Source organism: Xyrauchen texanus, chromosome 12 (assembly GCF_025860055.1).
Source record: "Xyrauchen texanus isolate HMW12.3.18 chromosome 12, RBS_HiC_50CHRs, whole genome shotgun sequence".
NCBI classification, from domain to species: Eukaryota; Metazoa; Chordata; class Actinopteri; order Cypriniformes; family Catostomidae; genus Xyrauchen; species Xyrauchen texanus.
Window position 1 is genome coordinate 42616371 of NC_068287.1, and position 8040 is coordinate 42624410.

Below are 8040 nucleotides of genomic sequence, written 5' to 3' on the forward strand. Positions count from 1 at the left end.
AAATTTACCACTGCAACGCACATCAGCGTGTTTCGGTGATAGGATAACCAGAGTTTTGGGGTAGGGCAGAGCATGCAACTCGACATGCATTCAATATATCGGCGCGCGGATACCACAAAACAAATGTACTGAATTTAATATGAATTATACAGAGAATCATCTCATTTAAATCACTAGGGAAGAAGTCAAACCTCTCAAACTGCTAGACAGACCCGACATTATAAACAGCACTGATAATGTAAAGAGGAGACAACAACATGCATCAAAATCAATTATAAGGCTTTTTAAAATGCACATCATCACCCTTACTAAAATATATTGTATTTATGCTGTTAGACACAGTGACAGAAAAGTCATAGTTTCGTATTAAATCTATTAGGTGGAATTAGGTAAACGTAATTTTTTGATTCTTTTATTTAAAGTACTTTATGTACATGTGTTTAGGCTAGTAATTCATCAATAACAAATACTAAAAGACTAGCTACATTGATCTAACTAAAATAATGATGAGGAGCCATCCATTGTGGTTATGGCCCTATTATTAGGGTAACAATGACAATTATACAGTGGAAGAACTATGACATGCTAAACACTCATAAGGGCAAGTACAAACTGCAGAATGAATGGGTTTAAAATCTGGACCGCTGTGTATTTTGGACAAATTATATGGACAAACTGGCCCTGTTTACCTTTAGACTTTTCATGATATGACTTTCTACAAATTATTAAGAGACTGATGAAGGAAAACAATATTTCGAAAGGACACAAACATGTTTACTGGAAGCACAGTCCCAGCTCAGTTAAGTGGCCCACTCATACTGTAGGCAAACCGTCAGAATATTATAACTAGCCCTATTAAAATAAGGTCTTATTTAAGTTAATTTAGTTTGATTCCCCAAAGCAATTTGAAGTAAAACAAGTGTACAATTCAAAAAGTTCCAAATTTCCATGTAAACAGGAAATGCAGTTGAGTAATTCTGTTAATTAGTAATTAATTGCTATTATGTAACCAACCAACTTTGAGCTTGTGGGTGAATTTAGTACCTCAGCCACCATAAAAGACCATTTTTGGAACCAAGTAAAACCCTGGTTGTGCCATAGTGTGTGGGTGTTTTGACAAATTATGAATGGTTGGTAAATTTGCATACAATAAGTGGGCCAGAAAAAAAGTATTTGCCTTATAGGGTTGGATTAGGTCTTGTTGTGATGTTAGAAATTAAAGATAGAGAGACTTCTAGTATGAAGTATGCGCACTATACAGTATGTCCGGGAACACATCAAGGTGCCACGGGCACTGGGGCCCTTGGACTTGAATGACGGTTTGCCTGTTCATTAATGTGGCCATAACATAAAAATCTCACTCCAGCCTGGTATCCAAAGTTGGCAACCCTACGCTAGGGTGTTTTGAGTGATTTTTAGCTCATTGCTATGCTGTTGCTAGGATGTTTATAGTGCCTAGGCACCTACTAGGCTGTGGCTACGTAGGTGGTTGCTAGGGTGTTCGGAGTGTTTTTTAGCGCATCGCTAGGCTGTTGACTGGAAGATCCTGAGGTGTTCTTAGTGTTTTTTGCTCATTGCAATGCTGTTGCTAAGATGTTCTAAACAGCCGCTCCCTATAAGCAGACTACGCAGTCTGCGTAGGGCACCAACACCCTAGGGGGGCACCATCTTACCCTAGGAGGGCAACAGAAAGTCCACCGGCTGCCCTTACTCACACGTTATACGTTATTCAAGGACCCAAAAGCAGTTGCAGAACATAGAGATCGCTTCACGCTCATATCACGTGAACATATGAACATATCACGTGAACACCCCCCCTCCCCCCGTCTACCTGGAACTCTGCGTAGGGCATCAGTTTGGCCAGCGTTGGCCCTGGTTCTAAATATTGGCTAGGCTTTGGCTACGTAGGTGGTTGCTAGGTTGTTCTGAGTGGATTTTAGCTTGTTGCTATGCTGTTGCTAAGATGTTTATGATGGTGGCTAGGCTGTTGCTAGGTGGTTGCTAGGGTGCTCTAATGAGTTTTTAGTATGATTTTTCTTATTTTTAGCTAAATTAGAAGTTGATTACCAAATTTTTCATCATAGTTGAACAACTATGATGTAAGCACTCATCTTAAAAAGGGGAGCGATTTCCCTAAAATACCCTATGCTGTTCCAGAGAAGGAATCCAAAACAATTCATTAAAACATTCCAGCTGAGCATAAAATTACGAAATGTATAAAATATAAATTAAACTTTACAGCTACAGCTTAGAAATATAATACAGTACTTGTTATTCCCAGATTCCCTCTTGGCTTTTGTAATGGAATATTTTCATGAAATCTCAGTGCTGAGGTTCTAATATATGAAGGTGATGACAGTTTCTTGATCACCCATGAGCCAGTAAAACTCTGAATGCACTCAAACTAGAACACACCCCAGAATTATTAATGCACAAGCATTTTTAATGACGAACAGGTCAATAGTCCAATAGAGGGAGTGAAAGTGTGTATTTCCTTGTAGTTTTGTCTCGATGAATTTGAACATTGTAAATTAGTCCATATTGTACACCATGTATGTTTAGACATACACCAGCACAAAAGTCATATGTTGCCTGTGCCTCCAATGCTGTATCTACTCTTTACAATATCCCCAATATCCACAACACATGCTTCCCAAGATATCCATTTAAAAGGATAGTTGGCCCAAAATACTATGACAGTAATATGTTATGTTTGCTATTTGGCAAATGCAAAGCAAAGGTATGTTTTATGACTGCATCCCTTGGGTTTAAGGGTCCTGCTCAAGGGCACAGATGATGGAGGATGAAAACCAAGGACATTCAACAATATAAGGACATCCTCCTTCCTGCATATGCAACCCTTTGTGACAAATGTCCTCTCCAAAATACATCAAACCCAGCTGTGTTAAACAACAGTAATGTGTCCAGCTGGGATGTAACCAGATATTCAGGATTTGGGTGAACCAAATGTAATAATTGAAAGGTGAAGTAATTTTTTGAACATTTGAATACTATCTAATATCCCAGCTTAGTATGGAGAGACAACTATAATCCATTTGTAGGTTGATATTTCCTAAAAGTGTACATACTGTGGCTCTGTAACTCTATGAAAGCATTTCTTTGTTTGAGCATCCCAATTAGCCTGACATAGCAACTTTGGCTAGGCCAGTTGAGAAAATTGGTTCAACTAATGAAAATAGTCATTATTTTTGCACTTACACATTTCATCTGTAAGAATAAAACAATGAAAAACACTACAATCAAGCCTTAATCGGAAAATATTGGGGGTTAAATGCTTTTAACGATGCTTGTTGTTGTTTTTATTTCTCTAATTCTTCCTAAAAGATTGAATGTTTATGTTGGACATGAATTTCAATTGTAAATTATACTGAAAGCACGCATTGCTTAAGATACCAACACAATGGGGAGTATGTTTTTTTGGAGCAAATCACATGAGTTTAGAGGAGATTTAATGGTGTCTAAACAGATCGGACAGAGATACAGTCTCTCTATGTTCCACAGAAATTAATCTTCCAAGCAAATATTCAGTCTCAAAGGTCTGTACTTTTGGTTTTCTCTTTCTAAAGTGCTTTTCATGTGCACTCTGTACATTCTGTGTCTGTCGTAATCTCTACTTTTCCTTCCCTCTTTAGCGTTTTGTGGCCATTTATGAAGACAGAGTTTTATAAACAGGATTTATAGACAATTGGAAGAGTTTTTGGGGTAGACCTGACCTGCTAAAGAGAGACGGACTCCATCCCTCCAGGGAAGGTGCAGCTCTCCTCTCTAGCAATTTGGCTCATAATGATAGTATTTGACTAACTGGGGCCCAGGTCAGGAAGCAGACAGACTGGTCAACCCGAACATCTGCTAGCTGCCTTGAGACGTCACACAGGTCACATAAACTACAACACATAGAGACTGTATCACCTAGATATCATCTAGAGACTGTGTCTGTTCCCAGAACTACCAAACACAAACCCCTCACTAAATTATTTAGAAAAAATAATGATAAATAATATATCAAATATTTTTTTTAGATAAACATCAAATAAAAGGTAGGGCTACTAAACATTAGATCTCTTTCTACCAAAGCACAAATTGTAAATGAAATGATTACAGATCATAGTTTCGATGCGCTCTGTTTGGATGAATATTTTAGTTTAAACTAATCTACTCCCCCAGGTTATTGTTATAAACATGAGCCTCGTCTGAAGGGTCGAGGAAGAGGTGTTGCTACAATTTACAGTGAAGTTTTTGGTGTTACTCAGAGGACAGGATATACGTTTAAGTCTTTTGAAATAATAATGCTTAATATGACACCGTCAGATCTAAATAAAAAAATATTTTTTTTCAAAACTTTTGAAACACTTGACTGAAATGTTTCTCATGATCTTAAAAATCTCATGATCTGAATGCGTATGCTTAAATGTTTGAAATTAATTTTGAAGACAAAAATATAATTGTGCCAACATATTAATTTATTTCATTACAAAACTAAATTTAATAAATAAAAAAAAAAGTTTTTTGAAATTGATGACTTATTGAGCGAATAATAAAGAAAAGAAGCTAATATATGTCCAACATAGATGGTAACTCCTTCAATACTGTTTAAAAAGCATCCCACGGTGATGCCTCAAGAAGTTGGTTGAGAAAATGTCAAGAGTACATGTCTGCAAATTCTAGGCCAAGGGTGACTAAATCAAACTAGTTTTGATTTATTTATTTTTTTGTTTAGTCACAATATAATTCCCATATTTCCATTTATGTTATTCAATAGTTTTGATGACTTTACAATTATTATAAAATGTGAATATTTGTAAAAATATATGTGTTTTTTATAAAGAATGAGTATATTCTTTATCTTATATTAGTAGTGTAGTGTATAGATCACCTGGGCCGTACTCTGGTTACTTTGTTGAATTTGCTAATTTTCTATCAGATCTTGTAGTTTAAATTTAATTCTGTCATATGGAGTTGATGTTGATAATACAGAAATTGTACCGCAGAGCGATGACATCTGGGATCATTACCTCGTCTCTTGTATACTGCGATCAGCTAATGTCACTCAATCTACACCATGCTATCGTTCAGGTAGAACTATTCTTTCGACCACTAAAGATAGCTTCACTAATAATTTTCCAGAATTGTCTCATACTCACTAAGCCAAAAAGTCTAGAAGAACTTGATTAAAAGCCCTTCAATTAAAGAAAAGCCTTGAATCGTGGTACAAGGATCACACTCATGCTCTCAAGAGAGCAGCTCAGAAAATGGAGCGCAAGTGGAAGAATACAAAATTAGCAGTATTCCACGGTACATAGAAGGATAGTTTCTGACTACAGCTACAGACAGGCAAACAAATCTGCCAGGTCAGCATATTTTAGCAAACTAGAAAATAACCACAACAATCCTAGTTGTTCATTCAATATAGTGGCTAAATTGGTTATGAATAAAGCATCGACTGAACCAGATATTCCGTCACAGCACAATAGTAATTGGAGTTATGCAATCATCTGTTACAGCACCTCAGAAAACAGTGTCTCTTGATTTTGCTCACAGGCAACTTCAATTCTCCGCTTTCATAGGTCATGAAGAGCTAACAAAGCTTGTCAAAAAAATCAAAACCAACAACATGTATGTTAGATCCAATTCCAACTAAGCTTTTAAAAGAGGTATTCCCAGTAATCTCAGAACCTTTTCTTAATATTTTTAACTTCTAACACTGTTTGGGATGCAGAAACACTCACCAAGTTTAAGTCTAGACTAAAGACTCATCTATTTAGCCAGGCATACACCTAATTTATCCATCAACTCACAGTTAGGCTGCTTTAGTTAGGTCTGCTAGAACCAGAAACATCCATCATAATCTATAACTCTGCATAAATTTGAATGGCATCTACGCTAATATTGTTCTATTTGTTTCCATCTATTTGATTAATATCCCGAGGTTACCAGAGACGGCCAGATCTAACTCTGTTCCTGCTTCGTGTCAGACTCCACTGCTACGTGTCATTGAGAGATGATGACAAACTACAGCCGATGCTAGCTAGACTTTAATTCAGTCTTTTAATTTAAGAGGATGAACTGATGCCAACTCCCAACTGTTAAACATCAGATACTTCATATGCCACTGCCTGAACCTTGAGTTTAGGGTGGACCACATTGAACCTCACTGATCTCTGCCTGCATCACCTTTGTCTATTGATGGACTACACTCTTGAAATGGAATATATAGACTATCAATTATTTGCCAACAAAAACCTTCATCAGCCAATTAATAGAAGACAACTCATCTATATGAACTTCTGCAGTTAATACAGGATGGACTTCAAAGACATTAGTCATTAATCTTAAAGTTCATACAAAATATTTTCTTTTTAAATCACTGGATATTAACGCTTACTTAATTTACAAATATAAAACCATGACTTGCACTGCACATAAATAAGTAATATTGGCATTATATTCATGATGTTAGTCAGAGGGGAACTGGCCCCCACAGTGAGTCTGGTTTCTCCCAAGGTTATTTTTCTCCATTAATCAACATCTTCTGGAGATTTGTGTTCCTTGCCACAGTCACCTTCTGCTTGCTCACAGGGGATGTAAATACAATTATAAAATTATTTATATATACATTTTACCATCTGTAACGAACTCTGATCCTCAAGTTCACCCCGCCCCCTCTAGCTCTCACGCTCGCTCCCAATCACCAGAGTATTAGTTTCACCTGCACTCGCTCCCATCACTAGATTATTAGTTTCACCTGCACTGTTCGTTTTCCCCTATATATACGCTGCCCTTTCTCTCCACTCTTGTTGGTTATTGTTTAGTTTACCCTTCGCTTTGCCAGCTCTAGTGTTCCCCTAGCTTCCCCTGTCTTTTCAACTCGCTTGTTACGTCTAACTCTATTCTGATTCCCCGGCTTCGACCTTACGCTCCCCTTGACTACTCTTCTGTGGATTTGCCCCTTCCCCATACTCTGATTCCCCGGCTTCGACCTTACGCTCCCCTTGACTACTCTTCTCTGGATTTGCCCTTTTGTACTTTTGCCTTCTCTGCAAATAAAAGCAGTTTTACTCGACATTGTGACTGTCTCTTCTTGTGCAGGTTACACCATCATATTTAATCAAACTACACAATTATCACTGTAAGACATTATAGATATTACGGTTTAATTTTTTGTTTTTGTTAATGCATGTAAAGCTGCTTTGAAACTATGTGTGTTGTGAAAAGCACTATACAAAAAGAAAAAGAAAATGACTCTGTGAGTTCTGTGCTAGACAAAATTAATTATGCATAATATATTGTTGCATGCATCATACTGATTGCGCATTTGCTTTATATCATCTAAAAGGCTAAATGTTTTGAACACGTATGACTGTAATCAAGTTTCTTATTCTAAAATGTAGAAAATAGCCGTAATAAAAAATAAGGGTCCAAGTGCAGGTTTGCATCCAAACATCCTTTTATTGGTTTGGAAATTGTCATGTGTTCCACAGTATTCTCTGGTGTGAGCACATCAGGGTCGAGATTGCATTCTCGTAACTCTGATTCATAGTTTGGCACATGATCTTGAGGAAAAGAGAAAGCCGCTTTTCTTCATATCTGATTTGCACCTGCTTTTTCATTAGCTTCTTGTACTTGTAAGTAAAACCTTTATATTTCTTTATATGTGATCAAACAGACTTGAGTGTATAACGTCCTGGCTGCTTTGCACAATGCAAGTTATATAATCTCAACTGTAATTGCTTTTTACATGTTTTCAGTTTTAAGGCAATTTATAATGAAAACTGCAGCTGGGAGAAGGAACCATCTTTGTTTTTATTAGTTTTATAAATATAAGTCAGAGAGTCAGATAGTATATAATGAAGTCAGAGTGTTACTTGAATATGAAACATTTGGACTAGCTGAAAATGCAGCTAAAACCAGTTTAAGGTGGTAGATGTGTTTTGGATCATGGTAGCTTGCTTTTAACTGATCCAAGTTAGTCCAAAATTGTCATTAGTTGGTCCAAGCTGACTATTAGCTGGTCCAAGCAGG